This window comes from Juglans microcarpa x Juglans regia, chromosome 8S (genome assembly GCF_004785595.1).
Source record: "Juglans microcarpa x Juglans regia isolate MS1-56 chromosome 8S, Jm3101_v1.0, whole genome shotgun sequence".
Lineage (NCBI taxonomy): Eukaryota > Viridiplantae > Streptophyta > Magnoliopsida > Fagales > Juglandaceae > Juglans > Juglans microcarpa x Juglans regia.
The window spans coordinates 6,125,147-6,149,654 of record NC_054609.1 but is presented as its reverse complement, the minus strand read 5'-3'; positions in this window follow the sequence as shown (position 1 = coordinate 6,149,654).

The following is a 24,508-nucleotide window of genomic DNA, read 5'->3' as shown; positions in this document are numbered from 1 at the left end:
TGGACATGCCGGACTGAGTCCGAGGAGTTCGGGGGTCGGATGGATTGTGGACAAAGTTGTGTGTTTGGTTGGTATTGTAAAATGTTGGTTGTTGGTTTTGGTGTTGTTCATGTACATGGCATATTGCACGCATGATCGTGTTTGTAATGGAAACTGGATTTTCGCGTACATGCATTCATGTTCATGTGTTTCATGAAAACTGGGTTTTCATGTGTTAAAAGATTTTGGGTGCATGTGTATCACGACCCCAAGCCGAGATGGGACATTATCTCGGTGGAGCTCCTCTGGTCACTCGGGAGCGGAATATACTGAGTGACGTCCCCTTGGTTGTCACTGGGCGACAACGGGATCGGACGAGATGGTCTCGTGCCGACTCCATGGCCCCTCTGCTGGCGGGGGCTAGAGGATGCTTGGCCACGAACGCGCTGTGCGCGGAACTGGGCATTGCTCGTTGGGTAGTGGGTGCTTGGCCACGAACCCGCTGGGCGTGGGACTGAGCATCGCTACGAAGCCAGGACGTGCGGATGATCCCTATGGGAGATCATGGTGCATTGGTTAATGGAATAATGAGCCGTTTTCTGGGAAAATAGCGTGTGTTGATTAAAAGGTTTTTATGTGATTCATTTTCTGGGAAAATGAGGTTTTATTGATTTGGGTCATTTTCTGGGAAAATGACGGAGTATTATTTTCAGGCCAAAATGGGATTTTGGCGTGCGTTGGAAAATATCTATTTTCGGGGAAAATAGTATTTTTAGATTTAATCCATATTTCATCATATGCATGCATGTTGGTCACATTAATGTATTTTTATCCCGTAGTTGTTTGGTCTATACTTACCTGCGGTACCATTTTGTGGTAACGCAGATTTTGATGCAGATGAGGCTGAGGGTGAGCCTGAGGATTCGGCTCCGCCCGAGGAGTGATCTGGGATCACTCGTTTTGGTTTGAGACTTGTAAAATATTTATTTCAGATGACTGTATAATATTTAAACCTTTTTACTGATTGTTTAAATTGTATTAACAATTCTGGTACTTAGATGTATTAATTATCCGCTGCGTTGTTTTTGTACACTGTTGCATGTACACACACTTGGCACTAACGTTGGGATGTGTGACCCTATTGTCATTATCCCGGCGTCTCGATTCCCGTGTCTCCTTACATGGGGGTCGTGGGCGCCACATGTGGTATCAGAGCAGTTCGGCTCTGGGTAAAACCACATGTCCCATAGGTGGAGTACCAGAAAGTTTTAAAGTTGTGATTTGAAATTATTTCGTTTAAAGTATGTTATTTTAATGGTTTTAATTTATTTATGTTTTTATATTTTGTTGTTTTTATTTATTTTATTGTATTCTACTTGTTTGTTTATTTTATATTATTTGTTTTATTTTATGGCAGGTTATTTTATTTTATTTATTTATTTTTAATTATTTTATTGTGCACTACTTCATTTGTTTTATTCATTTTATCTTATGATATTTTATTGTTGGTTTTATTCATTTTGTTGTATATTATTTATTTATGGAATTTTATTTTATTTTGTTTTGTTCAAAGTTGACAAGCGGGTTAAGAGTTGTGCTATGGCAGGAAGATGGTACCATTGTGAATGTCATTGTTAGGCTTGAATATTTAGTGTAGTTGGCCTGAACTCTTGGCAACTGGTTTGTTTTAATATTGAGGCTTGAAGGGAATGGCATGATCTGAGTGAACTCTTTGGAGTAGGAACTCAAGTCGCAATTGAGGAGGGAAATAGTTTTAAATCGCTTAGGTTAATTGAGGTTGTAGCCTTCGTAGAAATTATGTAGTGAGTTTATGGAGTAGGAGGTTGTAAGTTCAACGAATTCCAAGGTTAGATTTTTGAGAAGGTCACCTAAGGTTTGAGGCCTCATAGTTTTTAGGAAATAAGTTTATTGGATTTAAGGTCGTAGGTTCAACAAGCAATTAAGGGATTACTTAGATTAGAAGTTTTTGATCATGTCGACCTTGATAAGCAGCTTGTTAACATTTGGGACTTTAGAATTTACAAGCTTTATGTGGTGAATATTTTAGATTTAAGGTCGTCGATCTTGAGGATTTCGGAGAATGATTCTTATCTGGTTTAAGGTTTTAGAATTGCAGAGTTAAAGGGTTGAATTATAATAGGATTTGAGTTCTTGGTTTTGTAGATTTGGTACGCTAGTTTGGTCTATTCTATCAATTGATTAGTTGGTAACCATTAAATTGGGATTGATCAGAGTTGAGTTACTGATTTGAGAACTTTTAGGAGAGAACTTCTTTGGAGATGGAAGGTAATGATCTAGTTTGTGTATTTTCCGAGGATTGAAGATGTTGATCTAGTTCAGAAAATGATTATTTTTTTTAGCTCGAGGTTAGTGACAGGTTGAGGATTTAATCCATATCAATTTTAAGGATAATAAATGGTGTGGACGTAGGAAATGATTCTTGTTGATTTCGAGGATATAGGCCCAGATGATGGAAATAGTAGTGACAGATCACTTGCACGTTTGGAGGATTATTGGTTCTGGCTAAGTGTGCATGAGATCAATGCGTAGTAGTGGTGAGTGTGTATGCATTTTGGAGAGTACAGGGGTCCTTGTCTTATTTTTGGCTTGGAAGAAGTGTCTTGGGTAGGTGTTGAAGATGAATAAATACAATAGTATTAAATTCAAGAGATTTTGGTTTGGAGTTTCTGGTGAGTAAATCAGAGTGTGTAGTCAAAACAGATTACTCAATGGAATGATGGTTGACAATAATTATTGTGATTATCTATAGGAATTAATTGTGACTTGAGGTTATTTAGGAATTTGAATTTTGAGGCTATACTTTCTTTGGAGATTGAGCATCCAGTTGATTGAATTAAAGACATTGTTATTTAACTTGAAGAGAGATTGATGGGTCGTCATGTTTGGTGTATTTAAGATCTTGGAAGTTGAAGTTTAGGCATTAGCGATGAATAATATAATCAAGTATGTGAGTTAATCAAGCATTAGGATCCTTGGGTGATTTGCATTGACTTTTGGTGGATTGATGATTTGAGCAATATGGCTTGCCTTGAGGTTTAATAGTGATGTGTTATTGAAGGAACTAGCCGTACTAATACTAGCTTATAGGAGTAGAAATAGGCAGGCGAGTTACCAAATAGGTTTTGATAATGTTTTGGTGAAGTCAATGATGATTCGTAATGAGTTTAGTCACCGCTAGATTAGATGCTATTCTGAATGTCGGTGATGAGCTTTTGGGTTTAGATTTTTGGGTAGAAGTTTATAGGTGCTCTTTTTGGTTGGTCGGATTGGAATCGAATCTTTTAAAGTATGCTCCTTATTGTAGATGAGATGGATGTATTTTGGGTTGAGGTTGCTTATTTTCAATTTGGGATGCTGAGGTTAGTTTTCTGTCTATGATCATGGATGTATTTTACGGAATATTGATTTTGATCAAGGCAGCGGGAGTTAATTGAGGAATCTGAGTGATAACTCCTGGTTTTGGGAAAAATAGTATTTTCGACCAAAAGGTGGTAAGAGTTTTCTGGTTAGTAGGTATGGAGTCACCTTGTACTCGATGGTGCTAGTTTTTATGAGGACATAAATTTTATGCATGTGGTGAATTATCAGAGTGTGCAGCAGAAGCGTGATATTTGTGGTTGTAGTTAGGAGTTCGGATTTTGTGCTGATCTTGAGGAATTAGTGGTGACTTGAATGTTTAGATGATGCTTGTAGTTGGAGATTAATCTTTTAGTTATGCAATTTGTAATTGATGGTTAACCTTGGAAGTGGCCATTAGGTTACCAAAGGTAGAATTCAATGGAGGTTTAGAAGTTGTAGCATAGGAGCTGATTGGGGTTAGCATGGATTATTGTATGGAGCTATTGATCATTGGAATTTTCTGGATATCGTATTAAGGTTCTTGTGGAAAATAAGATTTTGGACAGCATAGTCACCTAGGAATACTGGTTGTAATGTGCTGTCGGGGTACCAATACAAGTATGTTGGATATCGCCATGTTTTTTTTTTAGAAATGTGCCACGTGCCATCAAGTTAAGACTGAGCATCAAGACCTGTTGGTAAACTTCAACCTCTCCTTATTCCTGAGTGGAAGTAGGATGATATTGCTATGGATTTTGTTGTGGGTTTGCCGAGGACTCCTAGTGGAAAGAACTTAGTTTGGGTGATTGTTGATCGGTTGACCAAAAGTGCCCATTTCCTGCCTATCAATAATACCAACTCTTTGGGTAAGATGATTCGGTTGTATGTCAAAGGGATAGTGTGTTTGCACGGAGTACCCAAGAGTATCGTGTCGGATCGGGACCCGCGGTTCACGTCCCATTTTTTAAAGAGTTTGCAGGCAGCCTTAAGCACTAAGTTGAAGTTTAGTATTGCATATCACCCACAAACAGACGGTCAATCAGAGCATACTATTCAGACTCTTGAGGATATGTTGCGGTCTTGTGTCATGGAATTTCAGGGGAGTTGGGAGAATCATCTGCCGCTAATTGAGTTTGCTTATAATAATAGTTTTCATTCCTCCATTCAGATGACCCCATATGAAGCTTTGTATGGGAGGAAGTGTAGATCACCGTTGTGTTGGGATAAAGTTGGCGAAAGTAAGTTGATTGGGCCTGAGATAATTCAAGAAATGAAGGATCGAGTTCAATTTATAAGGACTAAAATGGCGGAAGCCCAAAGTCGCCAAAAGAGTTATGCAGATACAAGGAGAAGAGACTTATCATTTGAGAGAGGTGATTGGGTTTACCTTAAAGTCTCTCCGATGAAGGGGGTTAAGCGCTTTGGCAAGAAGGGAAAGCTTAGTCCGAGGTATGTTGGCCCTTTCTAGATTATAGAGAAAGTTGGGCTAGTTGCTTATAGAGTTGCCCTGTCGGATTATTTTGGGGATGTCCATAATGTGTTCCATGTGTCGTCTTTGAAGAAGAGTTTTGGGCTGCTAGAACCGCGTTTTGTCGACCCTGAATGTATTGAACTTCGGCCTAATCTTTCTTATGAAGTTGCACCAACGCAGATTATGGATGTGAAATAGCAAAGGTTAAGGTCTAAGATAATACCTTTGGTGAAGGTGTCATGGGGCGATCCGATGGTTCAAGATTTCTCTTGGGAGAGAGAAGTTGACATGAGAGATCAGTACCCATATTTGTTCGATTGTTCCTAGCGGTATGTTCTAAAGTTTGCTCCTAGTTGAATCATATTCCTATCTTAGAGTTAATATTTGACCTTGCTAATTTCGAGGATGAAATTTTTTTTTTAAGGGGGGAGGATGTAACACCTCGTATTTTAGTGTATTTTCACTGAAGGATTATTTTTAATAATTCAAAAATTTATTCTCTTATTTTATAATTATCGGATATTTTAAATAGGTTATTTTATGATCTTTAAATTGAGAAAATTAAATTGTTAGGTTTTCTTAATATTTATTTATTGTTGTACATTTAAATTATTATTCTTTTTAAATTAATTGATTGTGAGATTTAATTATTTTATTTTCATTGCATCATTATGTTTAATTTATTTTAATCGATTTGCACTTTTGAAATAATCTTCGTTGGATCATTTTTGTGACCCAAGAGGTGAGGATTGGACCTCATTTCTTTTCCCCACTTTTCTTTCTCTTTTTGTTTCTTTTTTTTTTCTTTCCTTTTCACTTGCATTCCCCCCCTCGTGCGACAGCCCTTCTCTCCCTCTCTTCTCGTGCGTCCGTGTCTCCCTCACCCAACCCACCACCGTCGCTGCATTCCCGCCCCTCGCGCGACACCGCCCCTCCCGTTCACTCCCCCACCGGCCGGCGACCCTTCCCCGTAAATCCCAGCCTCTATCTCGCAGCCGATAGCCCTCACGCCCAACACCAAGCGCCTGCGCTCTCTTCGTTCCAGCGCTGCCGTCGCGCCACCTCCGGCCACCATTTCTTCACCACTTCATCCTCGACCTCCTAACAACCCAATGCACCCAACCCCAGCTCCGATCTGTCACCGGTGAAGCCTATCTATCTCCATCTCCAATTTCGACATATTTGGCCTAAAACCACCATTTGCGCCGCCACCCACGGCAAACCACCACCACCATTGGCTTCACCGACCTCTCTAGGCCCTACCCTATCAATTTCGGGTCTTAGTTTGTCCCCATTCAAAAGTGGGTATTTGAGACCCACGGCCAGTGTATTTTACACTGTTTCGTTGCTGAGCCGCCACTTATTGCGCCTCCGTGATCCTTCGAAAATCATATTATAGGACTGTAAGTATTTTTCCAAAGAACTATTGTGATTTAAATATATTTTTACACTAACTCATATTATTGTGAATTGGTTGGACATGCCAGACTGAGTCCGAGGAGTTCGGGGGTCGGATGGATTGTGGACAGAGTTGTGTGTTTGGTTGGTATTGTAAAATATTGGTTGTTGGTTTTGGTGTTGTTCATGTACATGGCATATTGTACGCATGATCATGTTTGTAAAGGAAACTGGGTTTTCGTGTACATGCATGCATGTTCATATGTTTCATGAAAAATGAGTTTTCATGTGTTAAAGGATTTTGGGTGCGTGTGTATCACGACCCCAAGCTGAGATGGGGTATTATCTCGGTGGAGCTCCTCTGGTCACTCGGGAGCGGAATTTACTGAGTGACGTCCCCTGGGTTGTCGCTAGGCGACAACGAGATCGGACGAGATGGTCTCGTGCCGACTCCATGGCCCCTTTGCTGGCGGGGGCTAGAGGATGCTTGGCCACGAACGCGGTGGGCGCGGAACTGGGCATCGCTCGTTGGGTAGTGGGTGCTTGGCCACGAACGCGCTGGGTGCGGAACTGAGCATCGCTACGACGCCAGGACGTGCGGATGATCCCAAGGGGAGATCATGGTGCATTGGTTAATGGAATAATGGGCTGTTTTCTGGGAAAATAGGGTGTGTTGATTAAAAGATTTTTATGTGATTCATTTTCTGGGAAAATGATGTCTTATTGATTTGGGTCATTTTCTGGGAAAATGACGGAGTATTATTTTCGGGCTAAAATGGGATTTTGGCGTGCGTTAGAAAATATCTATTTTCGGGGAAAATAGTATTTTTGGATTTAATGCATATTTCATCATATGCATGCATATTGGTCACATTAATATATTTTTATCCCGTAGTTGTTTGGTTTATACTTATTTGCGGTACCATTTTGTGGTAATACAGATTTTGATGCAGTTGAGGCTGAGGGTGAGCCTGAGGATTCGGCTCCGCCTGAGGAGTGATCTGGGATCACTCGTTTTGGTTTAAGACTTGTAAAATATTTATTTTGGATGACTGTATAATATTTAAACCTTTTTACTGATTGTTTAAATTGTATTAACAATTCTGGTACTTAGATGTATTAATTATCCGCTGCGTTGTTTTTGTACACTGTTGCATGTACACACACTTGGCACTAACGTTGGAATGTGTGACCCTGTTGTCATCATCCTGGCATCTCGATTTCCGTGTCTCCTTACATGGGGGTCGTGGGCGCCACAGTATTAGTATGACTAGTTCCATCAATAGCACATCACTATTAAATCTCAACGCAAGCCATACTGGTCAAATCATCAATCCACCAAGGCCAATGCAAATCACCCAAGGATCCTAATGCTTGATTAACTCACATATTTGATCATATTATTCATCGCTAATGCCTAAGCTTCAACTTCCAAGATCTTATCATACACCAAACATGACGACCCATCAATCTCTCTTCAAGTTAAATAACAATGTCCTTAATTCAACCAATTGGATGCTCAATCTCCAAAGAAAGTATAACCTCAAAATTTAAATTCCTAGGTAACCTCAAATCACAATTAATTCTTGTAGATAATCACAATAATTATTGCCAACCATCATTCCATTGAGTAACCCACTTCGACTGCACACTCTGATCGACTCATAAAATAAAAACTCCAAGCCAAAATCACTTGAATTTAATACTATTGTATTTATTCATCATCAACACCTACCCAAGACACTTCTTCCAAGCCAAAAATGAGATAAGGACCCATGTACTCTCCGAAATGCATACACACTCACCACTACTACGCATCGATCTCATGCACCCTTAGCCAGAACAATAATCCTCCAAACGTGCAAGTGATCCGTCACTACCATTTCCATCACTAGACCTATATCCTCGAAATTAACAAGAATCATTTCTTAAATCCGCACCATCTATTATCCTTAAAATTGGTATGGATTAAATCCTCAACCTGCCCCTAACCTCCAGCTAAAAACAATCATTTTCTGAACTAGGTCAACATCTTCAATCCTCAGAAAATACACAAACTAGATCATTACCTTCTATCTCCAAAGAAGTTCTCTCCTGAAAATTATCATATTAGTAACTCAACTCTAATCAATTACAATTTAATGGTTACCAACTAATCAATTGATAGAATAGACTAAGCTAGCGTACCAAGTCTACAAAACTAATAACTCAAATCCTATTATAATTCAACCCTTCAACTCTGCAATTCTAAAACCATAAACTAGATAAGAATCATTTTCCGAGATCGTCAAGATCGATAACCTTAAATCTAAAACATTCATCTTACAAAGCTTGAGAATTACTAAATTCCCAAATGTTATCAAACTGCTTATCCAAGTCGGCAAGATCTAAAACTTCTAATCTAAGTAATCCCTCAATTGCTTGTTGAACCTACCACCTTAAATCCCATAAACTTATTTCCTAAAAACTATAGGACCTCATGTAACACCCCGTATTTTAGTGTCTTTTTATTGAAGTATTATTTTTATTTTATTCAAAAATTATTCTCTTGTTTTAAAATTATTGGATTTTAATTGGATTATTTTTAGGATTTTTTTTAATTGGTGAAAATTAATTTTTATGTGCTTTCTTAATATTTATTTATTATTGTGCATTTAAATTTTTTTTCATATTTAATTAATTACTGTGGGATTTAATTATTTCAATTTGACTTTACCATTACGTTTAAATTATTTTATTTAACTTGAGGTTTTGAAATCATTTCCGTTGGATCATTTTTGTGACCCAAGTTATGAGGATTGGACCTCATTTATTTTCTCTCCATTTTTCTTTCCTCTCCTTTTCTTTTCTTTTTTCTTCCTTATTTCCCTTCTCTCCCGCGCGCGACCCAGCCGCTCTCCCTTTCTCCCGTGCGTCCGCCGCCTTCAACGCCAGCGCCACCGTGAGCCAGCGGTGGCCTTCACCACCCACCCCATTGTGTTCCCCTGCCGCCGGCGACCTTACCCCACCAACCTCACCTCCATTCGCGCCGCCGTTAACCACCACCAGCCCTTCAAAGCCGTGGCCACCATTCGCTCCAACGCCGCCGTCGCACCACCATTCGCCACCATCTTCACACCACTTCATCCTCGACCTCTTAGCAACCCATTGGACCCAACCCCACCTCCGATCCGCCACCGGTGAAGCTCCACCATCTATATTTCCGATTTGGGTATTTTGGTCTTCTACCGCCCATTGCGACGCCGCCCATTGCGCCGCCACCCACGGCCAACCTCCACCATCACTAGCTTCACCGACCTCTCTAGGCCCTACCCTATCATTTTTGGGTCTTCGTTTTTCTCCGTTGAAAAGTGGGTATCTGTGACCCACGGCCACAGTGTATTTTACACTGTTCTGTATCTGTTTTTCCACTTCTTGCAGCTTCGTGATCCTTCAGAAATTGCTTTATAGCATTGTAAGTATTTCTCCAAAGAACTTTCGTAATTTAAATGTATTTTTGCACTAACCCATTTCACTGTATTTTTGGCATGCCGGACTGAGTCCGAGGAGTTCGGGGGTCGGATGGATTTGTGATGGAGTTGTTTGGTTGGTTTGGTTTATTTGGTTTGGTTGTTGATGAGTTGTTTGATTGGATTTGTAGGGATTGGTTCTGGATGGATGTTGGATCAGTGTTGGTGCATGTTCATATCATTATTTCATGCATGATCATGTTTGTAAAGAAAACTGGGTTTTCGTGTATTGCATTCATGTTCATGTGTTTATGAAAATTGGGTTTTCATGTGAGAATGGATTTTGGGTGCGTGTGTAACACGACCCCAAGCCGAGATGGGGTATTATCTCGGTGGAGCTCCTCTGGTTACTCGGGAGCGGAATATACTGAGTAACGTCCCCTGGATTGTCGCCGGGCGACAATGGGATCGGACGAGATGGTCTCGTGCCGACTCCGTGGTCCTTTTGCTGGCGGGGACTAGAGGATGTCTGGCCACGTACGCACTGGGCGCGGAACTGGGCATCGCTCATTGCGTAGTGTGGGTGCTTGGCCATGTACGCGCTGGGCGCGGAACTGAGCACCGCTACGAAGCCAGGAAGTGCGGATGGTCTATAGGGGAGGCCATGGTGCATATGGAATTAATGCATGGTGCATTTGGAATTAATGCACTATTTTCTGAGAAAATAGTGCGAGTTGACTTTCTGGGTAAATCATTTTCTGGGAAAATATGTTACGGATATTTTGGGCCAAATGGGATTTTGGCGTGTGTTGGAAAATTATCATTTTCGAGGAAAATGATGCCTTGTGGAAAAATGCATATTTCATCATGTGCATGCATGTTAGTTGCATTTAATGCATTTTATATTACGTTGTTATTTGGGGTCATACTTACCTGCAATACCATTTTGTGGTAACGCAGATTTTGATGCAGATGAGGAGGAGGAGGGCGAGCCTGAGGAGACGGCTCCGCCTGAGGAATGATCTGGGATCACTCGTTTGTTTATTTGAAACTATTGTAATATATTTTATGGATGACTGTATAACTGTTATTTAAATCTTTACTGATGTTTGATTGTAAATAAATTCTGGTACTCAGTTGACTATCCGCTGCGTTATTTTATTTGTACACTGTTGCATGTACACACACTGGCACTTCGTTGGGATGTGTGACCGTGTTGTCAGCATCCTGGTGTCTCGATCCCTGTGTATTTATATAAGGGGGATTGGGGGCGCCACAGGTGGTATCAGAGCAGTTCGGCTCTGGGTAAAACCACATGTCCTTTAGGTTAGTACCAGAAAATTATTTTTATTGTTATTTTAAAATAATAAAATTTTTGTTTAAGTGGTGTAAGTTAAGTTATTTATTTTATATTATGAGTTTATTGCTATGTTATTTTATGTTAATTGATATTATTTGAATTATTTTATTTATCGCTTTAATTAGTGTTTATTTTTGGTCGAGTATGATTTATCTGTATTTAAGCGGGGTTGGAGAATGCTCTATGACAGGACTATGGTGAGACCAAGAAGGCAAGCTGAGGTGCGTGAAGATGAGTTACCTAGAGGTGATGGAAATTATGCTATGGCAAGGGCATTAAATAGAATGACAAAATTTCTTCAACAGAATTTCCGACCGCCGCAAGGAGATTCAAGTAGAGGAGTCCAAGTGGGGTGCCCCTATGAGCGCTTCCTAACGCATAGGACTCCTGCCTTCACTGGGGAGGAGGACCCAATGCGAGCTAGGAGGTGGATTCAAGATTTGGAAAGAACATTTGAAGTTTGTGGATGCACGGAGGCTCAGATGGTATTATATGGAAGTTATATGCTGCAAGGTGAAGCGGCAAATTGGTGGGAGACCAAGCGGACATTATTAGAAATGGAGTTGGGTTCCTTGGCTGCTGTGTCTTGGCAGATTTTCAAGAAAGAGTTTGATGACCGGTTCTTTCCTGTTTCAGTGAGAAGGCAAAAGGCTCGGGAGTTCAATAATTTGGTTCAAGGAGGCATGACTGTTGAGCAATATGCAAGAAAATTTATGGAGCTTGGACGGTTCGCTCCTCACCTCATTACTACGGAGGAGTTGCGGGTCGAGCGCTTCCAGGAGGGTCTGCGCCATGAGGTACGTAGACAAGTGGCCTGCCTTCGGATTAAGGACTTTCAAGAGTTAGTGGATTTAGCCAGCATTGCAGAACGGGAAAATAGTTTTGGAGTAGGCTCCCCTCCGGGTCAGAAGAGGCGGAGTTACGTTGGTGAAGGGAGTAGTTCTGGGTCACCTCATAAGTTCGTGCAAAGGATTAGTGCCCGTTCGCAGACGACCACCGGTGTTCGTGCTGGAGGTCGAGCTCCAGTGTGTAACAGGTGCAATAGAGCCCATGAGGGTGACTGCGGCCAGAGAGGAATTCAGTGTTTTAGATGTGGCCAGCCGGGTCGCTTTGCTCGGGAGTGTCCTGGTCAAGTTCAAGGAGGGCAAGGAGCGCCAGGAGGTCGACGAGGTGGAAGGGGCAACCAGAGACAAATGGTACAAGCTCGGGTTTATGCAGTGACCCCTGGTGATGTGGATTATGGAGCTCCAGAGACCCACGATGCTGGGGTTATTACTGGTATGCATTTAATGATTTTAATTTGATTTAATGTTTGATATGGTTGGATTTTTTGGAATTGTCTGGTGGTTGTGTTTGCTTCAGGTAGAGTTCGCCTATATGATTTCTATGCATGTACTTTGTTTGATTCCGGGACGTCTTGATCTTTTGTGTCTGCCACTTTTGTACAGATGTGTAATCTGGTCACGGAGCCTTTATCGCAATCTCTAGTAGTGGCACTTCCAAATGGTGAGATGGTGTGGTGCTCTAAAGTTGCTTTAGGCTGTCCTTTGGATTTTGGAGGGAGGACACTGGATGCAGATTTGATTGTATTCAAGTTGCTGGGATTTGATATAATTTTGGGAATGGATTGGCTATATCGATATTCAGCAAATATTGATTGTAGAAGTCGGGTAATTGGTTTTCAACTCTCGGATGATGATTATTTGGAATTCGCGGGAAGTAAGTTGAAGGCAAAACCAACAATTATATCAGCAATTCAAGCTAGGAGAGATATAGCTTGTGGAGCAGATGCTTTTTTGGTCCAAGTCGTGTCCAAGTCGTGTCTACGCCATCTGAGAAGAAGTCATTAGTAGATATTCCAGTTGTGGGCGAGTTTCCTGATGTGTTTGTAGATGATTTGCCCGGATTGCCTCCCGTTCGCGATATGGAATTTGTTATTGATTTGGAACCTGGTGCGGCTCTTGTGCATAAAGCACCTTATCGCATGGCACCGGCTGAATTAAAAGAGTTGAAGACTCAATTGCAAGAACTGGTCGACAAGGGATTTATTCAGCCTAGTACTTCACCGTGGGGAGCGCCCATGTTGATTGTCAAGAAGAAAGATGGTACCCTCAGAATGTGTATAGATTATCGGGAGCTTAACAAGGTGACTATTAAGAACAAGTATCCTCTACCGAGAATTGATGATTTGTTTGAACAACTTCAGGGAGCGGCTATCTTTTCGAAGATTGACTTGAGGTCAGGGTACTATCAGTTGAGAATAAGAGATAAGGACGTGCCCAAGACTTCTTTTAGAATGAGGTATGGGCATTATGAATTTAAGGTGATGTCTTTCGGGTTAGCTAATGCCCCTGCTACTTTTATGGATTTGATGAATAGGGTGTTTCGGCCTTTCTTGGATTCTTTTGTGATGGTGTTTCTCGACGACATTTTGATTTATTCTCGAGATTTGGAAGAGCATGCTTGTCACCTTCGTCTGGCACTTGGGAAATTAAGAGAGCATCAATTGTACGCTAAGTTGAGCAAGTGTGAATTCTGGTTAGAAGAAGTTAAGTTTCTTGGACATGTGATTTCTCAAGAAGGGGTGGCTGTAGATCCTAGTAAAGTAGAAGCTGTTTTGTCGTGGCCTCGCCCTTCGACAGTTCGTGAGATACGAAGTTTCTTGGGACTTGCCTGTTACTATCGAAGATTTGTAGAAGGTTTTTCTCGACTATCAGGACCTCTCACTGCCTTGACTAGGAAGAATACTGAGTTTGTATGGTCTGACAAATGTGAGAGAAGTTTTCAAGAGTTGAAGAGAAGATTGACAACGACACCTGCTTTGGCACTTCCGGAGCCACACAAGCCATTTGTGATTTTTAGTGATGCATCCAAATTCGGGTTGGGATGCGTTCTTATGCAAGAGGGACGGGTTGTTGCTTATGCATCTCGTCAGCTGAAGATTCATGAAAGGAATTATCCCACGCATGATTTGGAGTTGGCGGCAATAATTTTTGCGCTTAAGATTTGGCGGCATTATCTGTATGGCGAAGCCTGTGAAGTTTATACTGATCACAAGAGCTTGAAGCATCTGTTTACTCAGAAGAATCTAAACATGAGGCAGAGACGGTGGTTAGAGCTAATTAGCGACTATCAGTGTGAAATCAAGTATCATCCAGGAAAGGCAAATTTAGTCGCTGATGCCTTGAGTAGGAAGTTACAACAAGTGGATGAAGCGGAATCATCAGATGTGGACTCTCTCCTTTGTGGAATGAGGAGACTTCTTATCGAGAGTTCACAGCAAGAAGAATTATTATTTTCAGTCTTGGATGTCCGAGTAGTGGATTTTGAAGAATTAAAGACTCTTCAAAGAAGGGACCCTAATTTGTTGGCTATCAGGAAAAGAGTCAGAAAGTCTAGAGGACCCTTGCATTACAGCTTGGATAAGGATGGCATTCTTCGGTTTCGGGATCGTAGAGTGATTCCCCGAGATTCTGAATTTAAAGAGCGGATTTTAGCAGAAGCTCATGCGGCTCCTTATTCGGTTCATCCAGGAAGCACGAAGATGTATAGAGATTTAAAGAAGAATTTCTGGTGGGAAGGAATGAAGTTGGACATCGCTTTGTTTATTGAGAAATGTGACACATGACGACAAGTGAAGGCTGAGCATCAGAGACCTGTTGGTAGACTCCAACCTCTCCCTATTCCGGAGTGGAAGTGGGATGATATTTCTATGGATTTTGTGGTAGGGTTGCCGAGGACTCCTAGTGGGAAGAACTCCATTTGGGTGATTGTGGATTGGTTGACCAGGAGTGCCCATTTCTTGCCTGTTAATAATACTGACTCTTTGGGTAAGTTGACTCGGTTATATGTCAAGGAGTAGTGCGTTTGCATGGAATACCCAAAAGTATCGTGTCAGATCGGGACTCGCGATTCACGTCCCATTTCTGGAAGAGTTTGTAGGCAGCATTAGGCACTAAATTGAAGTTTAGTTCGGCGTATCACCCCCAAACGGACGGCCAATCAGAGTGTACTATTCAAACTCTGGAGGATATGTTGCGGTCTTGTGTCATGGAATTCCAAGGAAGTTGGGAGAATCACTTACCGCTGATTGAGTTCTCTTATAATAACAGTTTTCATTCCTCCATTCAGATGGCCCCGTATGAAGCTTTATATGGACGGAAGTGCAGATCGCCTTTATGTTGGGATGAAGTTGGCGAGAACAACTTGCTTGGGCCTGAGATAATTCAAGAAATGAAGGATCAAGTTCAGTTTATTAGGAAGAAGATGGCTGAAGCGCAAAGTCACCAGAAAAGTTACGCAGATACAAGAAGAAGAGACTTATCCTTTGAAGAAAGTGATTGGGTTTATCTTAAAGTCTCTCCTATGAAAGGCGTTAAGCGCTTTGGTAAGAAAGGAAAACTTAGTCCAAGATATGTTGGCCCTTTTCAGATCGTAGAGAAGGTTGGGCTTGTTGCTTATAGAGTTGCCTTGCCAGATTATTTTGGGGATGTTCATGATGTGTTTCATGTGTCCTCATTAAAGAAGGGTTTTGGATAGCAAGAGCCACGTTTTATGGATCCCGAACACATTCAACTGCGGCCCAACCTTACTTATGAAGTTGCCCCAACACAGATCGTGGATTGGAAAGAGCAAGAGTTAAGATCCAAGATAATACCTATGGTGAAAGTGTCATGGGGTGATCTGTTGGCTCAAGATTTCTCTTGGGAGAGAGAAGCCGACATGAGGGAGCAATATCCGTACTTGTTTGATTGATTTTGACGGTATGTTCTAAGTATGCTCTCGGTTCAATCTTGATCCTGTCTTGGTTTAATGTTTGACCTCGCTAATTTCGAGGACGAAATTTTTTTTAAGGGGGGGAGGATGTAACACCCCGTATTTTAGTGTATTTTTATTGAAGTATTATTTTTATTTTATTCAAAAATTATTCTCTTGTTTTAAAATTATTGGATTTTAATTGGATTATTTTTAGGATTTTTTTTAATTGGTGAAAATTAATTTTTATGTGCTTTCTTAATATTTATTTATTATTGTGCATTTAAATTGTTTTTCATATTTAATTAATTACTGTGGGATTTAATTATTTCAATTTGACTTTACCATTACGTTTAAATTATTTTATTTAACTTGAGGTTTTGAAATCATTTCCGTTGGATCATTTTTGTGACCCAAGTTATGAGGATTGGACCTCATTTCTTTTCCCTCCATTTTTCTTTCCTCTCCTTTTCTTTTCTTTTTTCTTCCTTATTTCCCTTCTCTCCCGCTCACGACCCAGCCGCTCTCCCTCTCTCCCGTGCGTCCGTCGCCTTCAACGCCAGCGCCGTCGTGAGCCAGTGGTGGCCTTCACTGCCCACCCCATTGTGTTCCCCTGCCGCCAGCGACCTTACCCCACCAACCTCACCTCCATTCGCGCCGCCGTTAACCACCACCAGCCCTTCAAAGCCGCGGCCACCATTCGCTCCAACGCTGCTGTCGCACCAGCATTGGCCACCATCTTCACACCACTTCATCCTCGACCTCTTAGCAACCCATTGGACCCAACCCCACCTCCGATCCGCCACCGGTGAAGCTCCACCATCTATATTTCCGATTTGGGTATTTTGGTCTTCTACCGCCCATTGCGCCGCCACCCACGGCCAACCTCCACCATCACTAGCTTCACCGACCTCCCTAGGCCCTACCCTATCATTTTTGGGGCTTCGTTTGTCTCCGTTGAAAAGTGGGTATCTGTGACCCACGGCCACAGTGTATTTTACACTGTTCTGTATCTGTTTTTCCACTTCTTGCAGCTTCGTGATCCTTCGGAAATTGCTTTATAGCATTGTATGTATTTCTCCAAAGAACTTTCGTAATTTAAATGTATTTTTGCACTAACCCATTTCACTGTATTTTTGGCATGCCGGACTGAGTCCGAGGAGTTCGAGGGTCGGATGGATTTGTGATTGGAGTTGTTTGGTTGGTTTGGTTTATTTGGTTTGGTTGTTGATGAGTTGTTTGATTGGATTTGTTGGGATTGGTTTTGGATGGATGTTGGATCAGTGTTGGTGCATGTTCATATCATTATTTCATGCATGATCATGTTTGTAAAGAAAACTGGGTTTTCGTGTATTGCATTCATGTTCATGTGTTTATGAAAACTGGGTTTTCATGTGAGAATGGATTTTGGGTGCGTGTGTAACACGACCCCAAGCCGAGATGGGGTATTATCTCGGTGGAGCTCCTCTAGTTACTCGGGAGCGGAATATACTGAGTAACGTCCCCTGAATTGTCGCCGGGCGACAATGGGATCGGACGAGATGGTCTCGTGCCGACTCCGTGGTCCTTTTGCTGGCGGGGACTAGAGGATGTCTGGCCACGTACGCACTGGGCGCGGAACTGGGCATCGCTCGTTGCGTAGTGTGGGTGCTTGGCCATGTACCCGCTGGGCGCGGAACTGAGCACCGCTACGAAGCCAGGAAGTGCGGATGGTCCATAGGGGAGGCCATGGTGCATATGGAATTAATGCATGGTGCATTTGGAATTAATGCACTATTTTCTGGGAAAATAGTGCGAGTTGGATTTCTGGGTAAATCATTTTCTGGGGAAATGTTTTATGGATATTTTGGGCCAAATGGGATTTTGGCGTGTGTTGGAAATTATCATTTTCGGGGAAAATGATATCTTGTGGAAAAATGCATATTTCATCATATGCATGCATGTTAGTTGCATTTAATGCATTTTATATTACGTTGTTATTTGGGGTCATACTTACCTGCGATACCATTTTGTGGTAACGCAGATTTTGATGCAGATGAGGAGGAGGAGGGCGAGCCTGAGGAGATGGCTCCGCCTGAGGAGTGATCTGGGATCACTCGTTTGTTTATTTGAAACTATTGTAATATATTTTATGGATGACTGTATAACTGCTTTTTAAATCTTTACTGATGTTTGATTGTAAATAAATTCTGGTACTTAGTTGGCTATCCGCTGGGTTATTTTATTTGTACACTGTTGCATGTACACACACTGGCACTTCGTTGGGACGTGTGACCGTGTTGTCAGCATCCTGGTGTCTCGATCCCTATGTATTTATATAAGGGGGATTGGGGGCGCCACACCTCAAACCTTAGATGAACTTCTCATAAATCTAACATTGAAGTTTGTTGAACTTACAACCTCCTATGCTATAGCCTCATGACATATCTCCACGAAATATAAAACCTAAATTATCCTAAACAATTTAAAACTATTTTTCTCCTTAGTAGCAACTTGAGTTCCTACTCCAAAGAGTTCACCCAGACCATGTCGTTCCCTTCAAGTCTCAATATTAAAAACAAACCAATCGCCAAGAGTTCAGGCCTACTACTCTAAATGTTCAAGCCTAACAATGGCATTCACAGTCGTACCATCTTCCTGCCATAGCACAACCTTTAACCCCACTTCAACTCAAGCAAATTAAAATAAAACTGTAGCAAAATAAATTAAAATACGACAATACAACATAAAATAAAATAGAATAAAACCAACAATAAAATATCATAAGACAAAATGATAAAACAAATGAAGTAGTTAAAAAAATAAATAAAATAACCTGCCATAAAATAAAACAAATAAAATAAATAATATACAATAAAATAAATAAACAAACAAGGCAGTATACAATAAAATAAATAAAACCAATAAAAACAACATACTTTAAATTAAATAATTTAACTTACAACTTTAAAAATAAAAATTTCTGGTACTTCACCTAAGGGACATGTGGATTTACCCAGAGCCGAACTGCTCTAATACCACTAGTGACGCCCTGACTCCCACGTACAAAAAAAAGGGAATCGAGACGTCAGGATGATGACAACACGGTCACGCATCCCAACGATAGTGCCAAGTGTGTGTACATGCAACAGTGTACAATAAACAACGTAGCGGACAAATATAAATAAGTCAACTAAGTGTCAGAATTTTTAAATACAAATATTCAAAACAAAGCATTTTTAAAAAGTTATACAGTCATCCAAAATAAATACATTACAAGTCTCAAACCAAAACGAGTGATCCTGGATCACTCCTCGGGCGAAGCCGAATCCTCAGGCTCACCCTCGTCCTCCTCTGCATCAAAATCTGCATTACCAGAGAACGGTAACTCAGGTAAGTATAAACCAAACAATCACGAGATAAAAACATATTGATGCAACCAACATGCATGCATATGATGAAATATGCATCAAATCCAAAAATATCATTTTCCTTGAAAATTGATATTTTCGAACACACGCCAAAATCCCATTTTGGCCCAAAAATAGTAATTCGTTATTTTCCCAAAAAATTACCCAAATCAATAAAACCTCATTTTTCCAGAAAATGAATCATATAAAATCCATTAATCATCACACACTATTTTTCCAGAAAACATCCCTTTAATCCATTAACCATATGCACCGTGATCTCCCCTAGGGTCCATCTGCACGTCCAGGCTTCGTAGCGATGCCCAGTTCCGCGCCCAGCGCGTTCGTGGCCAAGCACACACTACGCAACGAGCGATGCCCAGTTCCACACCCAGCGCGTTCGTGGCCAAGCATCCTCTAGCCCCCACCAGCAGAGGGGCCACAGAGTCGGCACGAGACCATCTCGTCTGATCCCATCGTCGCCCAGCGACAATCCAGGGGACGTCACTCAGTATATTCAGCTTCCGAGTGACTAGAGGAGTTCCACCGAGATAATACCCCATCTCGACTTGGGGTCGTGATACACACGCACCCAAAAATCATTTAACACATGAAAACCCAGTTTTCAATCAATACATGAACATGAATGCATTTACACGAAAATCCAGTTTCCTTTACAAACATGATCATGCGTGCAATATGCCATGTACATGAACAACACCATACCCAACAACCAACAACTCACAATGCAAACCAAACACACAACAACTCCGTCCACAATCCATCTGATCCCCGTACTCCTCGGACTCAGTCCGACATATAACCAACCTGATCACAACAATATGAGTTAGTGCAAAAATATATTTAAATCACGATAGTTATTTGGAAAAATACTTACAATGCTATATAGTAATTTCTGAAGGATCACGGAGCTGCAAGAAGTGGCAACACAAATGCAAAACAGCGCAAAATGCACTGTGGCCGTGGGTCTCAAAAAGTCAATTTTGAATGGGGATAAACTAAGACCCGAAATTGATAGGGTAGGGCTTAGGGATGTCGGTGAAGCTAGTGGTGGTGGTGGTTGGCCGTGAGTGGCGGTGCAAAGGGTGGTCGAAGACCAAAAATACCCAAATCAGAAATGGGGTAGGTTGTACTTCACTGGTGATGGACTGGAGCTGGGGTTGGGTGCATTGGGTTGCTATGAGGTCGGTGATGAAGTGGTGAAGAGATGGTGGCCGGAGGTGGAGTGACGACGGCGCTGGAGTGAAGAGAGCGCCGTGGCTTGATGTGGTACGTGGGGGCTATCGGCGGCGAGTTAGAGGCTGAGATTGGTGGGGTGGTGTCGCCGGGCGGTGGGGGAGCTGAAGGGAGGGGCAGTGGCGCTCTCGGCCGCGCGACGGCAGTGGGCTAGGAGGAGGCGTCGTGGACGCTGGGTGAAAGGGGAGAAGCCGCGCGGGAGAGGAGCATAAGGAAAAGAAAAGAAAGAAAAGAAGAAGAAGAAAAAAAGAATAAAAGAAAAAGGGAAAAAGAAAAGTAGGGGGAAAGAAATGAGGTCCAATCCTCACATCTTGGGTCACAAGAATGATCCAACGAAAATAATTTCAAAACAGTAAGTTAAATAAAATAATTTAAACGTAATGATAAAATGAAGATAAAATAATTAAATCTAATAATCAATTAATTTAAAATAAAGAACAATTTAAATGCATCACAATAATAAATATTAAGAAAACATAACAAATTAATTTTCACAATTTAAAGATCATAAAATAAACCATTTAAAATATCTGATACTTTTAAAACAAGAGAATAAATTTTTGAATTAATAAAAATAATCTTTCAATAAAAATACACTAAAATATGGGGTGTTACAGTCTCCCTCTTCCCTCCCCCTTGCAGATGTGTCTATTCTGTATGGCTTTTCTCTTCCCTCCCCCCTTTGAAAAATTTGTCTATGTGCTTCGTCCCTCTCTTCCCTCAAAACTCATCTATTGTGCTTCATCTCTCTCTTCCTTCCCCTCTAAAATTATCTAAGTTCCCTCCCGAGCTCCTCTCTTCCTCTCTCCCATCCCAATTTCATCCTCTCTCTTGGTGTCCCGTGATTTGCGAACTGGAGTTAATGTTGAAGAGAAACCACACCTCATTCCAGATTTGCAGTCACATCACTGTAACTTGGAGAGAGAGAGAGAGAGGGCTGTGTGAGAGAGAGGGCTTGGTGAGAGAGAGAGATTGGTGATGAGAGAGAGCTTGATGAGAGAGAGAGAGGATGAGAGAGAGTGTACACCCGAGCCTAGCGCCAAGTTTTTTTTTTTTTTTTTTATATATATTTTCAGGTTAAGTATATGAAAAAGCCAGTGAAAATTTTTTCGAATATTATTTTATGGGTGGAGATAATTTTTTAGACAAGTTGGATTTTTTTTTATTTGAGTTTGAGTCGGGGCCTATAATTCGCGGAAAAAGCCCAAGCTTGTGTTACCTTATTTTTTTACATACTATCCGTTTCACGTTCGTTTGTTTTTTCCTCTCCATGCACTCCACTTTCCCTCAACTAGGGTTACACATGAATCAGTTTTTCTCCACAGCATGCACGTCTACCTCTTTTTATTCTCTAGGGTTTTCGTATCACCCATATAAATTGACACTTTTATCTCATACCTGTGGAAAACCAGCTACAAGAATCACTCAGCCTCTCCTAGTCCGACGTCCATCCCTCCACTGTAAACGACCATCACCTAGGGCCCAAAGCCTCACCATGCGTCACCACCTCTTTCACGGTCTCAGCCGTAGCAACAAACCATTACTGTGAGAACGTCCCGCTCTTACGTGAAGTTCAGCAACCGAGGCAACCATTGCACCACGTCTGGCCACCATCGCCTGCTCACTGCCCAATCTCTTCCCCTCCGTAGCTACTTCTTCTCCTCACTGTGAGAACTTCCCCTCAGCGCAGCCGTGCAACACCCCCAACCATTGGCCAAGCCCGTAACGCAACATTGTTTCTTTTTTCGATGACACCGCTGCCCTGCCACACAAAGTCTTAGACAACAACTCCTCTGTGCAAACAGCGCACCACCTTCCAGCCTGTCCTCACCACCACGGAAAGCCAACCACTGTCGCCCAGCCGTTGATGGAAGAACACCCACAGCATACTCTATTTTTGACCTCTGAAATAGAGGAAGTTGCTTTCCCCATCATGTGCAACCAACCTACCACCCTACGCCGCCAACCTCCTCCTCGACGTCTCCGTCGCATAGGGAGCTTCACCGGGCGCTGCACTCCATCAAGATTCGTCGCTCTCCTCTCGGTAAGCCTCCGCCGAACTCACCCACTCTCCTCTTCGTCTCTTTCTGTCTCTCTCTCTCATTAGTTGGTCTCTCTCTCTAACTAGTGTTCTGCCGCCGCCCCCAGCTGTGCCGCCGGGACAACCACCTTCCACTCTGCACCGCACGCAGCTCCTCCTTTCTGGGTGAGTATCTCACGCCCCTGGCTCGCCAACGGTTGCACTACGTAGCCCGTTTTTCTTATACTGATTGGCTACGTAAATATAGTTTTGCATAATATTTTGGTATAAAATTACAATATTGCCCTTTTTATTGGATGGTTTTAGTTGGAAATTTGTTTATATTAAATCTGTTTTACATGGTCTTTGTGGGAAATATAAGATATTGTACAGAGAGTACATAGGATTCTTAAATTGAACTTAACATATTATTTTTACAATAGGTGTGAAATCTTATGTTGAACATTTTAATTATGATTACGGAAAATCACCTAAGTATTTTAACATGTTATTAAGCAAAGATTTATTTTAAGAGTAAACAATATTGGTGTAATGTTATTTTTACACTTTAGATATGATTTAGTCTATCAAAAAATAGTTATGATTTATTTTAAAATATTTTGGGATAATTATATTATCTAGTATTAAACTTTATAGTTGGTTTTCAATAATAAATAGGTCAGACTTTTAAATGTTTTGGTCAAAGTTATTAAATCAATATTGATGATTTTATAAAGTGATGATTCATAATTTTAGGTTATGAAATTTTAGGTTTTGAGGAATTTAATAGGTTATTTTAGAAGCTTAGGATTAAATCTTGAAATATGTGATTAATTGGAAATTTACGAGAATTACGTAATTATTTTATAGGTGACGATTAATTATTGTTTGGCATTTTTGAGGAAAATTCTAAAAAAGCTAAGAAGTCCAGGTAAGCGAAGTTCCTATGCTAGACTTTACATTAAAATAAAATGAGCTGAGGTTATTTTTTGGAAAATATACATATTTGGTTATGAAAATAAATTTGAACTACCCAAGTTATTTGTTCTGCATTACTCATGAGATTTTGTTTAAGAAGAAAATATTTTCTGTCATGACTGGTGTAGATATGAGCTTATTTTTTACATTCTGTTTTTTAACTTTGAAAAAGAGAGCGAATATGAAATTTTGTGCACAAATTATGTTTTGTAATATGATTTTGTTCTGTTCTGAAGATTTTCTGTACTATGATATGATATGATGTGATTTCTAAAAACTTTTGGCATAACATTCTGTTTCTATATTTGTTCCATTCTGACCTTACCACGGGTGTAAAACTGTGGCCCCTGTTCGGGTTGGTACCAACTTTTCTGTTTCTGGTACACCCACTTTAGAAACAAAGTGATTTTCTGCATGGTCTTTCCTATATGCACACTCGGGGCTCCGAGAATGAATAAGGGGAAGATTCACATTCTGTTTCTGCTCGATTAGCTACCGGGGTTTGCACAACCCTACCACGGGGGTTAAATATGGTATTTGTTCTGATATGATAAGATAAGATGTGATGTTTCAGTTTATGCTATGCCAAAGGGATTTTGATTATGAATAATTTTGAACTTTTGCTCTGATATTTTTGACAATATGTTATAATGCCGCATTTTGAAAATCATATTCTGATTCTGCACTCTGAAAGAAAATATTTTATTCTGCATTCTGAACTCTGTAAATGCTCAAGTTTACACACTAGTATATGTCTTCTGCTTACTGATTTGTTGATAAGAGCATTCTCATTGTATTAGCTAAAACTCAAGTATATTTTTTATGAATGTAAGATGAATTTAACTTTTAGCTATTCTATTTACATAAGTCTCCACATTGAAATAATCATTTTTTCATTATATGACAATAAAAGAATATAAGATAAATTTGACTTTGACTATTCACATCAAATCTCCACATTAGATTATCCATTTATTCATTATATAGTAATGAGTAATTAATAATTTCAAAAATATTTTAATTTTTTTAATTATGAATTTATTTTATTTTATCATATTTTACTATTCATAA